The sequence below is a fragment of the Choloepus didactylus genome, chromosome 13, assembly GCF_015220235.1.
Source record: "Choloepus didactylus isolate mChoDid1 chromosome 13, mChoDid1.pri, whole genome shotgun sequence".
Classification (NCBI taxonomy): domain Eukaryota; kingdom Metazoa; phylum Chordata; class Mammalia; order Pilosa; family Megalonychidae; genus Choloepus; species Choloepus didactylus.
This window is the reverse complement of record NC_051319.1, coordinates 16,843,900-16,868,328: the sequence shown is the minus strand read 5'-3', so window position 1 is coordinate 16,868,328 and position 24,429 is coordinate 16,843,900. Positions and strand designations below refer to the sequence as shown.

The 24,429-nt window shown below is 39.7% G+C and overlaps 1 protein-coding gene across 3 annotated transcripts in view; it reads left to right on the top strand.

Annotated features, from left to right (window-relative positions):
* The window catches only part of SERINC5 (serine incorporator 5), a 100,080-nt gene that overhangs the window by 22,266 nt on the left and 53,385 nt on the right, over positions 1–24,429 (top strand). The window contains exon 1 of one of the 3 annotated variants that reach the window (XM_037800697.1): positions 21,768–22,571. The exons of the other annotated variants lie outside the window; for them this stretch is intronic. The gene's annotated coding sequence lies outside the window, so the exon portion shown is untranslated. Of the gene's footprint in view, positions 1–21,767; positions 22,572–24,429 lie in introns of those variants that run through there. 3 annotated transcript variants of the gene reach the window in all.

Here is a 24,429-nt window from a genome sequence, read left to right as displayed (position 1 = left end):
GGGAATCACTAGTACCTCTTTCATAGGATTTTTGTTTGGATTAAACAGGTTGATGCATAAAAAGCACATGCAACAGTAGCTGGTGCCCATTTCATGAGTTAATGTTAATTGTTGTTATGGAAGGGCTACCACTTTCCCTTGGAATAACAATATCCAAATTGTAAATTGTGAATAAGCGTCTTTTAAAGTTTGATCCACACTCCTTAGAGTAAAATAATGTTGTAAATCCAATATTGAGCTATAAAAATTAAAAATGGGTCCATCAGAAGAGCTAAGAGAAAAGATAGCTGACTTAAAAAAAAAAAACTTGGAATGGCCAAGGTTTTTCAAGCATGACCCAACATTCTTTTAATCCAAATTAGTGCATTAGACTATAAAAAAACTGTCCATAGCAAAATAAGGTCAAAACACAAATGACACACTCTAATTCATAGGACAGAGATTTGCTTTCCTTAATTGACAAAGTGTTCTTATAAATCAACAGAAAAGACAACCCAATAAAAACGGACAGGGATAGGTAGTTTAGGAAAAAGCGCAAATGCCCAATAAACATGTCAGAAGATGCAGTTTTACTCATGTCCGAAGAAGTTTTACTAATAATTAATTACAATTGAAAACAAGATAGTTTCCACTAATCAGAAAAGTATACTACTCAGAATTGGCAATGTGACAGAAAAATAGTCATGTTTGTTCACTTTTGGAGAAATATTTAAATTAGCATTAAGCAATTTCGCTTGAATATCTTAATTGATCATTTATAAGTGCAGACTAATTTAAAGTTAAAAGGTACTAGCCTTCCATACAGTGGATACTGTGTTGCCATAAAAAAGAATGAAGTAAACTTGTGTCTGTCCAGAGTGAGAGCTGTCCAAGAGACAGCCTTAAGTAGGGTTTTTTTTTTGTTTGTTTTTAAGGAAGTTGAACAGTAAATGAACCCACTTTTCACAAGGGATAGCCACATACGCATCTATTTATGTAGGTGCTTGCATTTATGTAACTATTTCCGAGCATGTTTTTAAGAACACTAGCAGTGGTCACTGTGGTGGGGTATGGCTGTTGGATGTGGGGAGGGAGGTGGGGGTGGGTAGTGTTGGGCATATTTGTTTTTCATTTGACACTTTGCTGTGTTGTTTGAATTTATTATGTGAATATGTTGGTTAATTTTAAAAAACTTGTTTTAGCAGGCTTAAATATGTGAAATTCAATATGTTGTGTAATTGCATTTTCCAGCTCTGTTTTCCTTTTGATATTATCCCTGCTGCTGGAGGTGAAAGTGGAATGTGTGGGTGTGTCTTGTATATTTAGGAGGGTAGTTTTGGAGATTACAGATTTAACTCATTTTTGTATGAGGAAAGAAAACTTAGATTATCAACTTAATATTGATATGTGGTGTAAGTTATTTTTTCCCCTGCATTTTCCATAATTTATATCTACAAATGAACATTTTTCTTAACTAAATTGTACTGAGGTGAATAGAACTGGAAAAAAAGATGTATGCCATTCATGAAAGTGGGTACCAAAATTATAGTTAAGCTGTCAAATCAAACTTTGTCAGACGGTCTAGCTTGCTGTGGATTATTAGGAAGTATTATTAAAAGGGTTGCTTTGGTACAAGATGAGAAAATTATTAGAGAAATGAGACCTCCTGAGCAAAGATTCAGCCATTTCAAATGTTCAGTCTCTTAAGGAAACTTAATGTTGAAAGATCCATAAAATATTTTATGTAAACTTTGCAAAGCATTTTACAGCAGACCAATACCTTGAGAAACACATGCGACAATTTCAGCTCCTAAAATGCTGGGAATTTGCCTTTGGGGACATCATATTCTTGTTTAAATTAGCAGGTGTACAAAAAAAACCTCAAAGTTTTATTTTTATTCTTAAAGTGGAGTTGGAGTAATATAACAGCCTTTCCTCCTTTCCCATTGAGCAGAAATTTCCAAACTTCTAAAGTTATTATTTATTTAGAGTTTTAAAAATATTACCACAATAAATTTTAATTTCTTTTTAAATTAAATAAATTCTTTATAAAATTTTTGTAAACAGCTTTATTGAGATATAATTTGCATACTGTATAGTTCACATGTTTAAATTGTACAGCTCAGTAGTTTTTGACATATTCAGAGTTGTGGAACCGTCATCACAATCTAATTTTACAATATTTTTGTCAACCCTGTAACCATTAGCAATTGCTCTTCACTTCCCCCCAACCTTTCTCAGGACCCTAATCTACTCTCTGTTTTTATAGATTTGCCTATTTTGGCCATTTCATGTAAATAGATTCATACAGTCTTTTGTGGCTGGCTTCTTTCACTCAGCATTTTTCCAGGATTCATCCATGTTGTAGAACATATGAGTACCTCATACCTTTTATGGAATATACCACATTTTACTCATCCATTTATCAATTGATGGTCATTTGGATGGTTTCCACTTTTTGGCTACTTTAAAAAATGCTGCCATCAACATTCATGTATAATTTTTTTTTTTTAATTTTTAGGAACAGTGTATTTTTAACATTTTTTTGTGAAATATAACATGTATAGAAAAGTGATAACTTTCAAAGTACAATTTAACAAGTAATTATAGAGCAAATTTCAAAGAATGTTATGGGCTACAGTTCCACAATTTTAGTTATTTCCTTATTGTGAAATATAATATATCAAGTATAAGTTTTTGTGTGCGCACCTGTTTCCATCTGTCAGTTGAAGGAGAATTAGGAGTGGAATTGCTGGGTCATACGGTAACTACGTTGAACATTTGAGGAACTGCCAAATGGTTTTTCAAAGTGGCTGCAGCATTTTAAATTCCCACCAACAACGTATGAAAATTTCTCCATTCATGGTTTTAGCTCTTACATTTGGGTCTTAGATCCATTTTGAATTAAATTTTGTAGATGGTGTGAGGAAGGGGGTCCAGCTTCATTCTTTTGTATTTGGATATTTAGTTCAGCATTATTTATTGGAAAGACTTGTTTCCTTATTAAATTGCCTTGGCACCTTTGTTGAAAATCAATAAATGTAAGGATTATTTCCGGACTCTGGATTCTCAACTCTTTTTTTTTTTTTTTTAATGAGTATACTTTGGAGGAATAATTCTTCTGGTATTTAGACACAGTGACTGGCAGTCATTAGCTGAAGATTGCAGTTCAGGGAAGGGTGACCAGCCGATGGTTGACTCATCTCTGTGTGATCATGAGGTTAGTTATTTACAGAGTGTTAATTGTAAGTTACACGGGGCTACAGTGGATGCTGTTAGAGGGATAAGAGATGATTTTGTTTATACAAATCACAAAATATAAATATTGTGGCCATAATAGCTGGAACCATCCATATATTACAGTTCAACTGTGCTCCTGAGTAATGGAGTTGTCAGTACTCAAGTACACTTCCTTGACATGGAGCAATAGTGGTTCCTTATTTAATATTTTCATATATTAAGCAATAATTTAAATGGAAAATGAATTTTGGTTGAGTTTTCCGAAGTAATTATTTTTAAAAAGTTGCCATTCCCTCTTTTTGTTGTTTTCCACACTGCTGAGTTCAGAAGCCAGCTTTGAAATCACAAATAGGTTTGAGCCCTGTCCTCAACCCTTATGGGCTATGACCTAGGGCAACTTACTTTATTTCTCTGATCCCAAATTTCTCATTGTTACAGTGAGATTAATAATAAATAGTGCCTACCTCATAGGTTGGGAGAAATGGCACACAAGTAATAGTCTATCAAAGCACTTGGCGCACAGGGAGTGCTCCATAAATGAGAGGGTCTGCTGCTGTTGCTTGTTTAGGTGGTTTTAAGACTCCACCCCCATCTCTCTTTGGAAAAGGACAAACCAGTGGTTGGGAAACAAAAGTACAAAGATGAACAGCTTTTTGGTCAGATGTGAAGTTTGGGTGATGGAGCTCAAGATGCTAGAGCTGGGAGCTGCTGGAGCAGGTTGGACTGCCAAGGGATCAGGAGAATCTCAGTTCCTAGTCTCTAGAATTAACTTGAGCAGTGGGAAGGAGCTGGCAACCAGGTAAATCTCCCTGAGAAAGTGTTTTAGCGCTGTGGGTTGAGTCTGAGGAAATGAAGTGCTAGTGCTTTGGGGTGACTAGGTTCAGGTCCCAGTCTTGTAAACCTCCGAGCTTCCTGTTCGGGGGCATTAGGAATAATATTGACAGTTGACATCAAGCACTGGCTTCCAAGTGCTGCTTAAGTGCTTTGTATATATTCTCAACGCTAATAATCCTATGATGTAGGAGGTACTGTTATCTTTGTTTTGTAGATGAGGCATAGAGACATTAAGTAGCCTTAATGACTGAAGGTTAAAAACAAGCATTTTATTCCAGATATGGCTGATCTCATGTAATCCTTATAGAGATTCATCATTATAACTTTACGGGTGAACAAGTTTATGTTTTTGTATTGTTTCACTGGTCAAGAGATTCTTTTCTTTATTAGGGAACCAGTTTCTGTTATTTGTTTACTTTTACCCTCTCCTAGTATTGACTTAAACTTTGAATGTTTAATGTAGGTGAGTTCAGACTCTTGTTTGTTTATATTGATCCTTTTTCAGATATTTGATAACTACAAAGATTGTTTGCAAAACTATCATATTCTAGCAGTACCTTTAAAGAGATACTCCCAGGATGTTAAATTAACAAAAAATGTGTTTACGATTATTTGTAAAATATTGAGGCGATATTTTGAGGGAAAAGAAATTTTCTGAACTTTTCACTAAATTTGTGTTAAGCCTAAGTATAATTTTTTCTCCCTTTTTTGTGCTTATATTTTGTTTCTATGGTTAACCTGGGAATGACTTTTTAAAATTTATCTTGGATAAAGTGGGAGGTATTTAAATGTTACTGATGGGAAACATGTGAATCACGTGAGACATTTTAGAAAGGGACATTTTAGGAATGGACATTTTGTGGCAGAATAATGGCCAATGAGGATGAAGGCAAATTTAAAATTTTTTACTTATTGTGATAACTGGATGAAGAAGGCTAATGATAAAAGGAGATTTGTAGTTTAAAGTTTATGCTTCAGATAAGGGCTAAACTCAGTTTTCACTGAATTTTATGCTTAGTGTCTGTATTTTTAACTAGAATCTAAAATAATTGCTGTAAACTTCTAAACTGACATCACCCCTGTTAGAACATGATTTTATCCCACGTGTTTGTTCAGCAACTCTTTTGACGGCTCCTTCATTCTAGAGATGATGCCGTAGTAGTGTGGGAAGTTTTAGGGACTGTCTATTGGAATTCACATGTCAGGGCCTTAGGAGAGTTATTTTACTTCTCATTTGCAAAACATGGGGGCAATAAGAGTATTTACCACATGGGATCATTGGAGGATGAAATAATTGGTCCATGCCAAGAGCTTGGGACTCAACCTGGCACATGGAAAATGCACAAATGTTTGCATTATTTTTTTTAAATAATTCAATTTTATTGAGATATACTCACATACCATGCAGTCATACAAAGCATACAATCAGTTGTTCACAGTACCATTATGTAGTTGTGTGTTCATCACCAAAATTAATTTTTTTTAACATTTTCATTACCACACACACAAATGTATTTTTTTAAATTATTACTACTTCTGCCACATGTTAGAATAATGAAGAATGCCTAAGTGATGGGATACTTAAGGCCATGGCTGTGTTTCCGGAGAAAGCATTTGAAATGGCACTTCTCTGAGGTCTGCACTACTCAATAAGGGTGGTGAGGAAGAGGCAGCTTCTAATGGGCTTTTCTGACTGCCTCTGGCCTTGCTGCGAGTGTTTTGGAGTGTCTTGCTTTTTGCTTTTGTATGGGGGTAGAGAGTGGTAAGTGGGTGAAGAGGCACAGCAGTGTACTTAGATCCTGGAGATCCAGTGAAATAAAAACTTTTATTTAATTCTGATGGGATCAGAGATTGGGATTTAAGTCTTTCCCAAAGGTGTTTTTGGAAAGTCACTTAACTTTCCTGAGACTCAGGTTTCCTCAACTGTGAAATGTGGATTGTGATACATGCTTCATAGGGTTGTTATGAAATGAAAGAGCATCTTGAAAGAATGTTAGTGTAGTGCCTTAGTAGAGAGGAAGTATTTGGGAAATGGTAGATAACTATTATTTACTATGAAAACTGGGTGGAAGGATTTCCTCAGCTCTCCAGGATGTCCCCACCTTAAATTTTTGTTGTTTTGATGGAAGCACAGCATGTAATTCTGTGCCTTCTTAAATTGTTGAACTTGCTGGAAAGATTGACACTTCGAAGTAGGGTTGACTGACCTTTCTTGTGATGAGGACAGTTGGGCCAAACCACTGAATTGGACCTGCTGAGCTGCCCTCAGGGGAGTTCTGGGGCTTTTTTCTGTCTCTGGGGCTCTATTCACTGCCCTTGGGTGCCCACTCACATGCGTGCAAATGCAAGCACGTATTACACATGCACATGGAATAACCCTGTGCTGTCAAAGCAGTATCAAGGCAGCAAGGTTGCTGTCTTCGTCCTTGTTCCTGGCTGCCTGTTGGCACCACCAAGGGTTTACTGCTCATTACTGTCATCCCTGTAGGGTGCTATGTTAGAAAGAATGTGTGTGAGTTTTTAAAATAATGTAACTTATCCAGCCTTCAAAATTTTCATCACTGTAATGACAACAGTGCTACTCTCCCTCCCTACCATGTAGGGTGATTGTAAGGATGAATTGAGAGGAGGTTTGTGATCCTGATCAAAGCATTACATAAAGAGCATAAGGAGTGGAAAGATCATGGACTTTGGAGTTACCTGACTATCCCAGTTTTTCCACTTACTTGGTGTCTCTTTATTATTTGATCTAGTGTCTCACCTATAATAGAGGTTGATGATAACATAGGGACATAGGGTTGTGATGAACATTAAATTCTATAATGTACATGAAGAATCTAGTGCAGTGTATGACCCACATACGCGGTGCTCAGTAAATTGATATGTGTACACACTTGTCAGGTATCGCTTCTGTTACTGTTGTTTCTGCTGCCCATTTTATTGGGTTTTCTCTACCTTTCCCCAGTTTCTCCCATTACTTCTTTGGAGATACCAGATATTGGTTAAAATGCCTGCCTATCAAGCACTTCTTAAGAACTTTTTAATTGGTGAATGTGACCTTGTATCATAAAAGGCCACACTTGAAGGTACCTCTAGGTCACCTGGGAATCTTACTAAAATGCAGCTCCGCCACCAGCCGTTCTGATTAGTAGGTCTGGGTGAAACCCGTCAGGCCCCTAGTCTGTCTGTACTGCTGGTCCATGAACCACCCTTGGAGTAGCATTGAGCTAGGGCGTTCTAGATTATTATTTATTATAAGCACTCTTCGCCTTTGCTACAAAGCAATCTCTGCTTTTTGTCATGTTCTACTCTGGGCTAGTCTGCTTTGGGGCTTTCCTTGCACAGTGCCATTATCCAGGCTGCTTAAGATTCCTGCTGTCCCTTGCACAACACCGCCCTGCCTCCAAACCGCTGCCCTTCTCCGGCAAGCTTTTCAATTCCCCTCCACCAGATCAGGGTCCCGATAGATTTTCTCTTAGTTGCTCACCACTTTATTGCCTTCTTTCGGGGAGCTCAGGTCTTTTGCTGATTCCTTCTTCCTACTTCTGAGGTGCCGTCTGTCGGCCCCAGCCTCCCTCCTTGGAGCTGCCTGAATCTGGAGGCCTCAATTGAATTACCCCGGAGAAAGGAAGGAGCAGAGACAGATCTTGACTCTTCAAAGGGGACCTCATTTCTCAGCCCCCACATCTGCTCCGCTCAGCTGACTTGAGAAATGCTGGGTTTGACTGAACAAATAACAGTAATTAAGGTCTGTTTCCTGACCTGCTTACACTTTAGCAGATAAGGGGTTTAGGCCTTTTTCCCTTGAAGCCCAGTAACAGTTCATTTCGTGTGTGTGTGTGTGTGTGTGTGTGTGTGTGTGTGTGTGTGTGTGTGTGTGTGTGTGTAGTTGTAAAGAGTAAAGGGAACACTGCTACTAACATTAGTGACTTCTTTATTAAAAAGAATGTTCCAGGGGAAATCACTCTTTAGACCCCACACTCACCCAAAGCCAGTTCCCTGGATGAACAAAGAAGGTAAAGGTTGGGGTGGAGGATCCCCTATAAAGCTGTTTTCATTTCTGTTGGTGTTCGATAGAGGAAACATGATTCATGTGCCCCTTTATTTGGCCCTGGATCCTTTTGCGAATGTATTTTAAGAACATTAACAGAACATTGGGGATACAAGGGGAATTTGCATGTGTGGTCGTTTTCTACCAGTTGGTGCCTGCAAAGCAGCCCTTTTACCTCGTGCAAGCGTGCTCAGAAAGGTTGTCTAGGGTTTTGTGTCAGTTGGCTTAATGAGGACCTGCTTCAGAAGTGGGTGGAGGAATGCTGATAAAATCTACTTGGCGCCCAGGCAGCACTTCATTTGAAAAAGGCAATTAAATGCAGATTATTTCCCCTACTTTGGAGAAAGGCACACACCTTTCATTCTTTCCTCTTCAAGTTCGAGTTAAGAGAAGGAGATGAATTTTGAGGGGGAGAGGAGAGGAGAGCTGGAAGGAAGGCTTTCTGAAGTTGAGGGGCTGATAAATGTTGAAATTAACTGTGAGAAAATGTTTTCTCAGCTGTAGGAAAACAGTGCAGCTGTTAGTTAAAAGCTGTTATAAACTGCGACCTTCTATGTTGGCGCCAGGCTTTCATCAGGAACGTGCAGTGAGTCAGAGGCATGAGGGAGACCCTGTAGGAGGGAAATGGGTCCTGAATTTCCCCTGAGAAACAGGAGTCTAAATTAGTGTCAGCCTTTGTTTCCCTTCTCCTGCTCCTGAGTGCTGGGGCCTTCCGGGTGGTGCACTACTTTTTCCAAACCAGAGATTAGGGCCTGTTTGATATTTCTTTTTCTGATTTATATATTTATTTATATGAAAATTCTTAAAAAGATTTGAAATGTCTTGTTTTATTGAGCATTTTGTGAATGGAAAAGAAGAGAATCACCTGAAATCGTGACTGCCTTGGAAAATCTAAGATATCTTAGTCCACTGGTGCTAGACTAACCTTGAAAGAGAAACATCTCATCATTGGGCAGTGGGTTAGAAGTAGAGTAATGTCCTCTTTCTGGGGGGGAGCAAGAGTGGTCAGTAGTTGACTCTGCACGAGGGCTTTGTGGAGGAGGTAGGGGGCTGGGGCCTTTTCTGCTGTCTGACTCTTGAAAGGTGGGGAAGGCAGCCATAGTGGGGTTAGCATTTGCCTTGGTATAGGCTGTATGTTCAAGAACCTTCAGTTTTGTGGCCATCCCAGTGGTTAATTCATCATGTGCTAGCTTTTCATTTTAACTGCTGTGATGGAAACCTTTCAAAATGTACTACACACTTATTGCCTTCTTACAAGTAAGAAGGTATCTTTTAAACCAATTTATGATGAGTTAATTTTGTTATTTGGAATATCTGTTAGAATATTGCCCTACAGAAACAAAAGTGTGGGTCCCAGAGGCTGAGTTATTAGCTTGTCACTTTTGCAGACTGCCCTGAGTTGTTTGAACTGATTGATGTATTTTTAGCTGGTCCGCTGATGCCCATCACTTAGATTTGTTCTTGAGCCAAATCACTTAACTTTTCTGGGCAGTTTTCACATCAGTAAAGTGAGGGGACTGGACTTTGAACGTAGGTTCTGTGACATGCCCCAGTTTGAGTAGAATTTTCTAGATGCTGAGTTTGATATAAATTTACTAGAATATAAGCTTCTTGAAGACGGGGACTTACGTATCCGTAGCTCCTAGAACAGTGCCTGATGATTAGTAAGCATTTGGTTAATAGTTGTTGCATGAAATGTAACTAAATCTGTAGGTTTTTTTTTTTTAATGTGCTTCTGTATGTTTTATATATTGGAGTTCTGCATGGAATTTCATTTGGTGGGGAAAGGAGCTCACTGTTAAACCCTTGAAAAACCGCTGGCTCACTTGAGCTCTGAGGTTATTCTGCTTGATGAACCAGCCCAGTGAGCTGGTGTTTGTTTCCCATCCTGGGACTTAATTACATCTAGTTGGCTCTGTGGGCCACAAGTCACCAGCCTATGAAGCAGTCGGTGGCTTGGCTGTGTTTGGGGGTTGGGCTGGCATAAAGCACCTTTTAGAAAGAGCTTGGGCAGATTTCTCCATTGTGTCATAATCTCCATGACACAATAGGCAAATTTGGGGTTTTGTGTTTTATGAACTGCTGGTTGATAGCTTTTGCTCATAACGTAGAAAAGCAGGAATTCCCTCCCTCTCTTTTTTTTATGAAAATACTTAAAACTAATTTTTAAAGTATATTGATTGAAATGAGCACTTTTTCCTCCCATTATCCCTCATTTTTCCATTTTGAATTTTGAGGTTTCATTTTCTTACACCTTTTTCTTCTAGAACTTGCTTAGCTCACCCTTCTCAGCCCTGATCAGCTGCGGGTATTTGCAGCTTCAATGAGTGCAAATAAAAGTTCTGACAGCCTCGTTATTTCCTTAGTGGAACTAAAGGTACAAGGATGGCTTTAGCTTTCTGGCATGTGGGAAGTGTGTTCACACATGGAACAGCTTTTTCCCAAGTTTCTAGGATGCTCGCCTGGGTTTAGACCTTAGGAGTTTTATTTCTAAAAGTATTTTTCTTCAACAGATGTACTTATCATCCATATTATAGCAGAAAACAAGAACATTGTTATTAAATCAGTTATTCATTATTTGATTCTATCTTTCTCTCATCTTCACCTCTTTCCTTATTGACCTCCATGATGGTTGAGGAGAATGGGCTTACCTGGGGAGGAAGGTTGTTTTAGTTTCTGGTGTTGCTTAAACAAATACCATGAAATGGTTTGGCTTAAGTAATAGGAATTTATTTGCTGACGATTAGAGTCCAGGTAAATGTACAAATCAAGGCGATGCTTTCTTACTGAAGACCGGCTGCTAGCGATCCTTGGCTTATCTGCCACATGTCTAGGCACATGGCAGTGTCTGCTGGTCTTCCTCGTCTGCTTTTGTTGATTTCAGCTTCTTGCTTCTGTAGCTTTTTCTCTTTCTCTCTCTGTATTCATCCCATTTATAAAGGACTCCAGTAATAGGATTAAGACCCATCCTGATTGAGGTGGGTCACACCTTAACCGAAGTAGCCTCATGAAAGGTCCTACTTACAGTGGGTCCACACCCACAGGAATGGGTTAACTTTAAGAACATGTTTTTCTGGAGTATATACAGCTTCAAGCCACCACAAAGGAGATGGACAACTGTGATGATGAAGATGATGAGAACAGCTTGCATGTTGTATGTGTGTGTGTGTGTGTGTATGTATGTATATATATATATATATTTTGAGTACTCTGTCAGACACTGTGCTAACAATCTTATATGAATTATCTCACTTTAATCTTCAGAGCAACCCTGTGAAGTAGGTGTTTTTATTCCCATTTTACAAATGAGCTAGTTGAGACCTAGAGAGGTGAATTGGTCCAAGGGCACATAGCCAGGCACTGTTAAGCTTGGGTTTGAATGCAGGCAGTCTGACCCCACAGTCCTTGTTCTTGATCAGTGGTTCTCCACCCAGAGGATTTTCATCAATGTCTGGGGATATTTTTGATTATTACAGTTGGGTGGTGGGGGTACTACTGGCATCTAGTGGGTAGAGCCGAGGAGTGCTGCTGAACATCCTGCAACATGCTGAACATCCCCGCATGACAAAGAACTATCTGGACCACAAGTCAACAGTGCCAAAGTAAAGAGTCTTTGCTCTCAATGATCTCCCTCTGAGAAAAGTCACAAAGAGAGTGGAGTTTGTTTAAATTTTAACTTTAAACCTTAAATATTCTCTCTACCAAACCACTGAAAGTTGCTAAGTGTGGTATTTTAAAATAGAGTGTGTGTGTGTGTGTGTGTGTGTGTGTGTAAGTATGTAAGTAAAGGGTGGTGTGATTGAATGATTCAAAGAATCCAGCTACTGTCTGTTCTCCAACTACTGTCTGAGAACAGAACTTGATAAACATTCTTTTGGTGCTGAAAGTAACCCTAGCCTTGTGGGACAGATACTCCAAAAAAGGAGAATAATTTGTTCAGGCCCCTTATAACCCAAAAGCCTAGCCAGCTTTGAGTGTATCCCCAGTGTGTCCTAGTCCTGTTTCAGACTTTGTTCTAATGGCTGTGGGTACAAAGTGCCTTTTAAGGCAGGACATTGACCCTTGACAGTGCTTTTCATGGAAACTATTGAAGGTGGAAAATAGCTCATTCTAGTATGTTGAAACTTATGTGAGAAACCACCTGTCAGAAATGTCTTGCTGACAATCCCCCAGAACCTTTAGTCATGGTTATGTGAACTGTTGTGAAAACTTTGGAGTACCAGGGTCTGTCTGAACTTAGAGGAAAATTTAAGAAGCAGAGATTAAAGCAAATATGAGAGCTGGGCTAAGCAAATATATAGCCTCCTATTCAACTTCTTGAACTTTAAGTAACTTAAAATTTTTTCATTTCATTTTTATTGCTTGAAATTCTATCAATCAGAGGTTTATTTGCATTAACTAGAATTTAAAAAATTTAAAATGTAAATGAATTTTTAAGTACCGGAAGGAAAGCCTTATTTATAGTGATAGTCTACACTGGTTGTTTTTTACCAACCACGTTGGGGAGGTAGGTTTCATTTACTCATTGACTGCTTTGTGGAACAAATATATTTGAGTGCTTACCACCTATGAGGTAGAAGAGGAATGTTGCTTTGTTTTCTTCCAAAATAGAAACTTGTGGCAATGTTTTTCTAATTATAAGATAACTTGCTCGATGCAAAGAGATCAGAAAATACAGAAAAGCATGATAACTCATAATCCTATAACCTTGATACCTACTGTTGCATATTGGTATATCCTTTTAGATATTTTTTTTATTTATAGGATGTTTGCAAAAATAATACAAGCCCCATACAGAGAACTTCGGCATACTCCTACCTCTCCAGATACCCAGATCCACCAGATCCCACATTTGCTGTATCATTCTATCATCTATCTATCATCTATTTGTCAGCTATCTATTTTCTGACCATTTGAGAGCAGATTGCGCACGTGATACTTTCACTTACATTTCCTGCGACAAGTATATATACCCTTACGTAATCACCTCAAGTGCAGTTATCGAGTTCAAGAAATTTAATGTTGCTATAAAGCCTGCATGCTGTATTTCAAATTTTTCTTATGTCCCAATAATGTCTTTTTGAGTCTTTTCTTCTCCATTCTTAGATCCCATTCAGTATCATGTTTTGCATTTAACTATCATTATCTCTTTAGTTTCTCTTTTTTTTTTACATTGTGGAATCATATATACAACAAATCTTTTCATATCAGCTCCTCCCAGGCATACCATTCAGTGAGATTAATCACATTCATGATGTTGCAGTACCCTCATGACCATCCATTGCTAGGGATTTCCCTTCACCCCAAACAGAAACCCTACACTCATTTTGCATTAACTTCCTGTTTCAGTTTGCTAAAGCTGCTGGAATGCAAAATACCAGATATGGATTGACTTTTATAAAGGGGATTTATTAGGCTACAAATTTAAGTTCTAAGACCATGAAAGTGTCTAAACTAAGGCATCAACAAGAGGATACCTTCACTGAAGAAGGCTGATGGCGTCTGGAACACTTCTGTCAGCTGGGAAGGCATGTGGCTGGCATCTGCTGGTCCCTTGCTCCCGGCTTGTGTTGCTTTCAGCTTCTGATTTCAGTGTCTTTCTCTTTAAGGTTCTGTGGGTTCTCACTTAGCTTCTCCAGGGCAAACTCTGGGCTTCATCTCTTAGCTTAGCATCTCCAAACATCTTTCTGTCTGCCTCTCCAACTATCTGGATCTTTGTCAGCTCTGAGCTCTCTCTGTCTCCCTGAGCTTTCTTAAGGACTCCAGTAAACTAATTAAGACCCACCTTGAATGGGTAGGGTCACATCTCCATGTGTGTCAGTTTGGATGTATTATGTCCCCCCAAAAGCCATATTCTTTAATGCAATCTTGTGAGAGCAGACAATAATCTTTTGATTGAGTGTTTCTATGGAGATGTGACTCACCCAGCTGTGGGTGACAGTCTGATTAAATTATTTCCATGGAAATATGGACCCTGCCCATTCAGGGTGGGCTTGATTAGTTCACTGGAGTATTTAAAAGAGCTAAGAGCTGATGCTTGCTGACACTTAGAGATGTTTGGAGATGCTAGCCCAGAGACATTTTGGAGAAAGCCATTTTGAAACCAGAACCCCAGAGCAAAGGATCAGCAGATGCCAGCCATCTGCCTTCCCAGCTGACAGAGATTTCCTGGATACCATCGGCCATTCTTCAGTGAAGGTATCCTCTTGTTGATGCCTTAATTTGGATATTTTCTTGGCCTTCAGACAGTAAATTTGTGACCTAATAAACCCCCTTTAGAAAAGCCTATCCATTTCTGTTATTTTGCATAATGGCAGCATTAGCAAACCAGACAACCTTGGGAATAATCTAATCAAAAGATCTCCCCCACAATAAGTCTGCACCCACAAGACTGGATTAAAAGAGCATGGCGTTTCTGAGATATAAAACAGTTTCAAACCGGCACACTTCCCATTGCCCCTGCATGCCACTCCTGGTAACCAACCTATAGTCTACTTTCTGTCTCTATGAGTTTGCATACTCTTTGATATTTTCTTTGTGGTTACCATGATCTTAAATTTAATATCCTAAATCTATTACAGTCTCATTTGCTTTGATGCGAACTTAACAATTTGAATAGCATGCATAAACTGTGTTCTTATAACTCCCCACCCCACCCCACCTTTATGTAGTTCTTGTCACAAATTATATACAGTATGAGTTCAAAAGCACTGATTTATCATTACATTTGATACATTTGCCATTTAGATTCCATAGGATGTAAAATGTGGAGTAAAATAAAAAATATATTAGTACTAGTATTTACATTTCCCCATGTCATTACCCTCACTGGATATCTTTATTTCTTCATATAGCTTCAGTCAATTGTCTAGTGTCCTTCCTTTCAACCTGCAGAACTCCCTTTAGCATTTCTTGTAAGGCTGATGTAGTGTTGATGAAGTTCTTTAGCTTTTAATTATCTGGAAATGTCTTAATTCTTCCCTCATTTTTGAAAGACAGTTTTGCCGGATATAGAATTCTTGGTTGGAGTTTTTTGCTTTCAGCACTTTCAGCATCTTCCCACTGCCTTGTTGCCTTCATGGTATCTGTTCGGAAACGGACATTTACTCTTATTCAGGTTCCTTTGTACATGGCATGTTACTTCTCTTGTCAGCTTTCAGAATTCTGTCTTTATCTTTGGCATTCTACCGTTTGATTGTAATATTGTGTGGTTTGGATCTACTTGGATTTATCCTCTTTGGAGTTTCTTGAGCATCTTAGATGTGTATATTCATGTCTTTTGTTAAATTTGGTAAGTCTTCAGCCTTTCTTTCTTAGTATATCCTCTCTGCCTCTTGCCCTCTTTCTTTTCTTTCTGGGATTTTCACAGTACACATACTGGTATGCTTGATGTTGTTCCACAGTTACCTCAGGCTCTGTTCACTATTCTTCATTCTTCTTTCTTCTCCTCAGACTGGATGATTTCAATTGTCTTACCTTCAAGTTCACTGATTCTTTCTTCTGCCAGCTCTATTCTGCTGTTGAATTCTTCTAAGGTTTTTGTTTTTGTTTTTGTTTTTTATTAGTAGAAAAAGAGAGTTTATTTATGCTGGCAGGAGTACAGGGGGAAAGGTTTCCCAGATCAACCTCCCCGAGGTGATTTTTTCAGTTGGCTTTTATACCCATCAGAGACAAAGAGAGAGAATCATCTTAGTTAACAGGTAACACAGCTTTGGAGAATTTCAGTAATGTAGCCTGCCTCCTTCAGGATTTACGTCTTTACACCTGAGAAAGGTGCCTCCCTGTCTAGGGGGAGAAATGAAAGGCTTATTCGTATCTGGGAAGTTTGGGGTAATAGATTAAAGCTTATTCAGGTCTGGGCTCAGACTTTATATTTACATACTGCTGCAGACTTTACATTTACATATTGCTCCTTTGTGGGACTAAGAGCTCTCATTATAGCCTCCTTTCAGCTTTGAACGTTACATTTTAAGCCTACTTGACAATTTCCAGCTTGCTTACGGTTTCAAGATTATATCTAAAAAATTACTATTGCAATTTCCCTCTTAAAACAATATCTATTTTCAATTTTGGGAATTGGGCTGTCATTTATTCTGGCTACTTGTTGCTGAAAAATGGGGAGATGTAGCTAAGGGGTCACCTGGTAGAATTTCTGATCCACAACTTGTAGATATTTTTTATTTCCTTTGAGGGAGAATGGATCGCCCTTGGCAGGAGTTCCATTTAGAATTTAGTTGAATCTGGGAATGCTGGTCTATTCAGATGCAAAGCCAGACAGTTTCTAGGCTGGTAATGGTGTAAGGGGGTACACCATGACTTCTTGCACATTTTTGGCTCACCTTGAGGATTTTTCATGGCCCTTCTTCGTTAGGAAGTTTTTGCTTACCTGGATCTTTCAATGCAGTTTGTAGGCCTGCTCATAAAGCTGGACCTTTCAGAGGCTCCTTTTGCTGCTGAAAAATTTTACTCAGGATTGCTCCCCAGGGGTCCAGGAATCCACTGAGCAGCATGTCGTTCAGACATTGTGCCCCACGTTGGGTGCCAAAAACTGTAGAAGGGGTACTTCCCAAATCTGGGTTTGTTGCTCTGCAAGGCCAAGCCCTTCTAAGGAATTTTTAATTTATTTTCCTGTGGTCTTCAGCTCTGCTTGGTTTTTTTAGTAATTTCCCTTTCTCTATTGACATTCCCTTTGTGTTCATCTTTCATTTAAAAAGTTTTCCTTTAGTTCTTTGTCCATGTTTTCCTTTTATTATTTTAGCATATTTTGGGCCATTGATGGTTGTTTCCAATGCTTTAATTTTTTCCTTTGCCTGGACCATCGCTTCCTGTTTCTTTGTATGTCTTGTAAACTTTTGTTGAAACCTGGACATTTTGATATTTTAATGTCATTGCTGGAATTTGGACTCTGGGGTGTCTATTCCTTAGGCTTGTATCCGGCTAGTATTATGACAGAGCTTTCCTTGAAAGCCAGGCACTGAAAATAAAAAAAAGAAAGAAAGAAAGTAAACACTTTTCCCAGTCTTTGCAGATTGATCTGTGACAGTGCTCTTTCAGAGCTTATCCTTTTGGTGAGTTTGGGAAATAGCTCCAGGCCAAAGCATAGGGACCTCCATGATCATTTTTGTGCTTGTGACTAGTTCAGGCGGGCATGTGTGGCTCTAGGAATTCCTGTTTTCACAGGTTATGAATGTTCCCTCTAGCCTAAGTAACAATTCCTCATGGTCCTGGGAACTGCACTCACATGCCCTGCAGACAGCAGTCCCTTGCCCCAGGCAGCCTGATTTGACTGCTTTCCCACAGCACTCTATAGGAGAGCTCTTTGAGCCACCTGCTGCATGCAAAGCAAGTTCTAGGATGGTGAGTCCCTCAGGCCACCACGACAGATAAGTCCAAACATACATACTTCTAGTATGTGCACGTGAGTTACTGTGCTCCCTCCGGGACTGGGACTGGGGATCTGCACGGGAAGCTGGCTCTGTGCTGAGCTGGTGAGGGGATATGGTAGGAGCCACCCAGGGCACCATGAGATCCTGCTGCAGCTTTTAAGTGGTCTTTTTGTTGATTCAGTGGTCCCCTTGTTTCTGCAATCCTTTTAACTGTTTTCTGGAGCTTTTAGAACGATGTTTCTGCCCATTCCTGCTGGTTGTTCAGTTTCTGTGAGGGGCCATAGCCCTGAATTGTCTCATTCCACCATCTTGATCAGGGTGGGGTCCATACAGCACTAGATTTTTTTTTTAATAGACTTTATTTCTTAGAGCTGTTTAGGTTTACAGAAAAATTGTGTAGAAAGTAGAGTTCCTACATATCTGCCCTTCCTTTCTCAACATCTTGCATTAGTGTGATAATTTGTTCCAATTGGTGAACTAAGCAAGATTGAGATGTTCTTAATAAGCAATCGCAGATTCCCTGGTTTACTTTAGGAGTCGCTATACAGTTCCATGGGTTTTGACAAATACGTAATGTGATGTAGCCACCATTATGGTATCATACAGAATAGTTTCACTGCTCTAAAAATGTCTTGTGCTCCACTTACTCATCCTTCCTCCCTTACCCTTCATCCCATGGCACTCACTGACATTTTTATTGTCTCTACAATTTTGCCTTTCTGGAATGTGTTAGAGCTGGAATCATGTAGTATGTAACCTTTTTACACTGGCTTCTTTCACTTAGCAACATGCATTTATGGTTCCTCTATGTCTTTTTTGTGGCTTTATAGCTCATTTCTTTTTATGCTGAATAATATTCCATTGTATGGATGTCCCACAGTGTATTTATTCACCTATTGAAAGACATCTTGGTTGCTTCAAGTTTTTAGCAATGCTGAATGAAACTACCATAAAGGTTGTGTGAGGATTTTGTGTTGGCAGAAATACCTAGGAGTGCAATTGTTGGATCATTTGGTAACACTATGCTGTGTTTTGTAAGAAACTGCCAGATTGTGTTCCAAAGTGGTTGTACCATTTTGCACTTCCACTAGCAGCCAATGAGAGTTCCTGTTGCTCTAAATCCTCACCAGTCTTTGGTGTTGTCAGTTTTGTGGATTTTAGCCGTTTAATAGGTGTGCAGTGGTACCTCATTGTTCCTTTAATTTGCTGTTTCCTGACACATGATGTTGAGCATCTTTTCATATGCTTATTTGTCATCTGTATATCTTCTTTGTTGAAATGTCTGTTCAGATCTTTTGCCCATTTTGTAATTAAGTTGTTTCTTTTCTTGAGTTTGAAGAGTTCTTTGTATATTTTGGATACAAATCATCTAGGAGATATATATTGCAAATATTTTCTCCCAGTCGTGTGGCTTGTCTTTTCATTTTCTTAACAGTGTCTTTTGCAGAGCAGAAGTTTTAAGTTTTACATTTTAGTGAAATCTAACTTAACAATTTTTTCTTTCATGGATTGTGCTTTTTGTGCTGTATCTAAAAAGTCATTGCCAAACCCAAGGTCACCTAGATTTTTTCCTGTGTTATCTTCTAGAAATTGTCTACGTTGTTTTGTTGTTGTTGTTGTTGTTGCTATGTCTTGTTATGTTTTTACCCCAAAATGCTGTCACATTGTATATTATTGCGTTTTCAACTGTTTTCAGTTAATGCAGTGTGCACCTCTTTCCAGGGCAATAAGTTTACCTGTATAATCTGTATAATCATACCAGTGGGTTACTGTATTCTATAATACGAATGTGTTGTAATTTAAGTGATCAGTGCTTTTTCATGGAATATCCCTATTTCCTTACTGTCTTCTAAACATCAAGTATGTCTTCATTCTTATGTATATCTTTATACCTTGCTTAGTGAGGGTAGAAACAAAGTCTCCTGTTTACTGCTGTACTCCCAGGATTTAACATTGCATGTAGTAGGTATATAGTATAGTGAAAACTAGTTGAGTGGGTGAATGGGCTGGTTGTTTCCATAGGGTAAGGAGTAGGGCTTTTGATGGTGCTGGGTGGTGAGGTAGGGAGTGCAGTGCTTGTTGTGGTTGAGCTGCCTGTGGCAGATCAGTTTAATCTGCTAACGCCAGAAGTTGCCTAGGAGAGAGGAAGAGGCACAGGAAGTGAAATGACTTCTTCCGATATTTGTTGAATGCTTGCTACAGGGCAGAAAAGAAAACTGCTTCCTTTTCTTCCTCCTTCCCATGGCAGCCACTTCTGTAGGAAAGCAAGATCTCAGGCCAGTGTTAATCCATTCTTTTCATCCTCATTAAACCAGCTGAAGCTAGAACAGCATGGCAAGGAGCGTGGACTCTGGAACCAGCTTGCCAGGCTCACATCCTGGCTCTACCACTTAATTAACCTTGTGGTCTTCATTTATCTAACCTCTCTGAGCCTCTGTCTCATCACTATAAAATAGGGGTGATGATGATAGCCCATAAGTTGTTGTATCTTGTCGAGTGTAAGAGATCAGTAGGTATTAGCTATTGAGGGCTAGTGTTATGAGGGATTAAGTAAGCTTTAATAGGTTTCCTTATATTCTTTTGTATGGGAAAAATCCACTGTAAGCTTTAAACAAACCAACTTACTAACATGTTTAATAGATGCTGAGTTTTCTAAGACGCAGCTATTTTGTGAATTAGGACTACCTGCAACCATGCTGGTTGTTCGGTAAAATACTCCTTTATTGAGCAAAGGAATTGTGTGTTTTTGTTCTTCTAGCTTTCCGACTGGATCATTCCATTGCACAGTTATCAACAAGGGGCAGTACCCGGCACATGGCAGCAAGAGTTCAGTGAATAGTTGTTCTTTACCTCCACCATCACAGCCACTGTCTTCTCTCTGCCATGTGTGATAGAATCCCAGGCAGTTCATAGACCCTCCATCAATATAATGATGTTCATATTTCCTGTGGGGTGCTTGAAGAGCTTTCAACTGCTCCACTTTTTAGTGCTTTCTTCTCTTTTTGGTAGTGCCCCCCCTTTTTTCTTTCTTTCTTTGGGGTTAACTCAGGGTGCTTGTCTATCACAGTGTGCTTTTCCTCCATCATGTAAGGATTTTAGGACTGCTAGGGATGTCCAGTCAAGTCTTGCAGGGAGGGCAAGACTGTGGCATGGATGTCACCCACTCTCCCTTCCATACTTGTTACATATTGTACTCATTAATCATTGCATTTTCCCTGCTGAGACCTTCAGCCTTAGAATCACCTCAACACAGCATCGGAAGCCACTGCTATGAGTTGGCTGTGACATGTGAGGTAAAACCTCTTTGCCTACCATCTATTGTCTACAGACTCCTTCAGTTTACAGGTGAGGAGAATCAAGACCCAGAGAGGGAAGGTGACTTACTCAGAGCCACAAAGAGTTAGAATCCAGGTCATCTTGTTCTTAGATCTGTGCTCTTCCCACTCATTTGTCTCTCCTCTCAGCTGTGGGCAAGAACCTGGTGGCCAAGGCTGTTAGAACTGTATAAAACAAGATGGAGGGAAGGGGGAAACGCACCTTACTCGCTTTTCTGAGTAAGGTGCATGTTGTGTGTGTATGTGTGTATGTGCATGCGTGCATGTGTGCATGCCGATTCTGTGACATCTGCTTGGCTTTCTTCCTGATTCTTTGCTGTTTCCAATTGGTGTTGTTGCCAGCTGGGGATTCTAGATAATAAAGGTATTGTGCTTTTTGATTTAACAAGAAAACTGGAAAGTTACTACCTGCCTTGCTCATGTTTCTGTGAGCATTTCCTCCACAACTGGGTTGAGTCCTTGGAAGGACCATCTGTGCCCAAGGCTGGTAGGGAGGGCAGGGAGAGACTGATGTTTGTTTATTGTTGGTGTGTGCGTGTGCATGTATGTAGGGTGGTCCTTAGACAGGAAGGAAGAAAAATAACACCAAGGGGGAGGGCCAGCTTCAGGTAGTAATAAGCAGCTGCTTATCCTTTCATTTTGACCCTTTGCCCTGGCAAGGACAAAGAACCTTCTATTTAGAAAAGTCTTTGGTGTTCACACTATTGCTATTTCAAAGGCAGAGTCTGAAGTTAGCTGGGGGAGGCGGTGAGGGGCTCTTTGGGTGAAGATTTATTCTTTTTGGTATGTTTGGGGAAGGTTCTTCAGAACTTTCACATAAATAAATGTCACACCTGCAAGATGCTTTTATATTGGTATCTTCAGACTTAGATTCCTTTTAAAATTTGTTTTCCTATTTTTCTTTTTTTTTTTTTTTTTTTAATTATAAGAGTAATACATGCACATGGTAAAAATCCAGACAGGAGAGCAGAACAGTGAGAAGTAGATGTCTCCTTTTTCCTCCCTGCATTCTAGCCCACTCTAGGGGTAACCAGTGTTAGCAATCTACCATCTATCGTCTGCAGACTCCTTCAGTTTACAGGTGAGGAGAATCAAGACCCAGAGGGGGAAGGTGACTTACTCAGAACCACAAAGAGTTTGAATCCAAGTCCTCTTGTTCTTAGATCTGTGCTCTTCCCACCCATTTGTCTCTTCTATTTGCTGTGGGCAAGAACCTGGTGGCCAGGGCTGTTAGAACCATATAAAATGAGATGGAGGGAAGGGTGGTTTTCTGAGTAAGGTGCATGTTGTGTGTGTGTGCAAACACATACCCCGTGTATTTATATGTACATAAATGCCAGGGCATATTGATATCTTTTTTTTTATACAATATTCCATTGTATAGATAGCCATAATCATTTAACAAGTTCTTTGTAGTTAGAGAATAAGGCTATTTCCAGTATTTGTAAGGAACCTCATTATGCCCAAATCTCTGTCCTTGTGAAAGTGTATCTGCGGTGAATTCATAGAATTACAAGAAAATGTTAAATTCATAAAGCTTGCCCTCCAAAGTGTCTTGGCTCCCTTTTGAATATATAATTTTTTTGTAGACAAGGAGAACCTCTTGGTGCAGTATCTACAAATCTCAGCCCTCGATATTTTGTGACATAATGCTAGCGAACAGTGGAAACTTGTGAGCTTGGAGAGGTGTTGTCATGGGGACATCACCATCCATTATTCATTCAGCATCCATTCATTGAGCTGTTGGTAGGTACTGTTTTGTTCCTTTATTTGTTTTTTATATCCTGGCTGCAGTATAAAAAACATCACCTACTGGGTTAGGCTCTTTGGAGCCGGGGTGTGGCAAGATGCTGGCACTTTACTCCATCTTGTGACAGCCTTGGAAATTATGCTGGCCAGGAATTGATTTCTCCAGTTTTGAAAATGAGTGCAGGGTGAGTAACTTGTTGAGGATAATAAAGCTGGTTAGTGGTGGTGGTCTGGACTTGAACCCAGGTCATTTTATGCAAAGGGAGCCAAGACAGTCACAGACACTGATGGTTTCATGACATAGATGAAATAACTTGAGAAATGGCTGCATTTCAAAGGTCTGTCATAACATCGTTGTGATTGCAGCCTGTTGTCTTGTACCTTTTTATACCTCTGGTCTTGCCTCATTGTAAATAATGTTCATAATGTGGCATTCTAATTGATGTTTGCATCAATTAGATGCAAAGTCCTGAACTTCCTTCCGGATCATTATCAAGGTTTTAGGCTTATATCTTGTGTAGTGTGAATATGTGTATGTTTGGTTGTTATTTGCAGTTTATGATCATGTCTTGTGAATTCCTTATATGCTTAATGGAAATCCTTCCTAGTACCAGGTGTGTCTGTTTAGATCTTCTGAGACTACAGACACAAGTCAGAGTTAGATGTGCAAGAGGTGTATTGGGGAGAGCTCCTGAAGGTTGAAGAGGGGAGAGGGGGCAGGCCTAGGTGGGGAGAGCCTTCAGATGGTGATGCAGATCCGACATCTGTGAGAAGACAGAGGGAAGGAAGGCTGGAAGAGCCTTAGCCTGAGGAGCAGCCCTAAGGAAGTCTCAGCCATGTCCGCATGAGACCCTGCTCAGAGATTGCTGGTTCAGGGAGTCCTGCAGTGGTTAGGAGCAGTGGGCAGGAACGCCTGGCCTCAGTGTGCCCACTGTACGTGGTCAGCCACCCTGAGAGAGCACGGCCTTGGTGGGAAGGCAGGGGCCGATCTGAAGGTGCCAGGTCGGCTCCTCACTGCAGGTTCTCTGGAAGGGAGGTCTGTGTGGCACACCTCCATGCCACCCACTGAGATTTCCCCCATTGACAAATACACATTCTATCATTTCCCTCAGTGGAAAGATTTCAGTACGATTTCATGTGGATTTTAACTCACTTCTATTAGGGATGGTTAGGAAAAGAGGGAACCAACCAGGAGGGAAAAAAAGGAGGCAAAGTGGAAATGTAACCTTGGTGGTGGTGATAAGTCTGCCACCTCTGTGATTATAGATGCTTCAGGAAATGACTCTCTTGTTGATCATATTTCTTTAGAATTGGTAACCAGGAATGGTATATTTTAGTGTGATTAGTTCTGAAATCGTTTTCTGGGGTCTTTTGTGTTTCTCCCATTTGGAGATTGGAGATTAAAGGGTGATATGTGGGACACATGGGGAAATTGTATTTGCATTCCTTTACTCTTGAAAAAGTTTTTTGTCTTAGGAATTTGCTACTAACGTGCAAATACCCTTGTTTGATAGAAGGGAAGGGAACATGACTTTGTGATGGTTAAGAACTGTTATCATACCCACTTTTTAAAAGAGGAGGCTGAGTCTTAAAAAGGTAAACACTTGCTCATGGTCACATAGCTAGCTGGTACCAGAGTCAGGCTGCAAACCAAACCCAGGCAGGCTGACTGCACACCTGTGCTTTTTTTTTTTTTAAGGAGTCAGACTTTTTTACAAATATAAAAAACATTTAACAAACACACATAACTAACATCACACCCAATAACAACATTCTTCATCAATCCCCATGAGGCCACGAACAAGGCAAAAATACCTGATCACACCACTTCTGTTCAATATTATTTTGGAAGTCC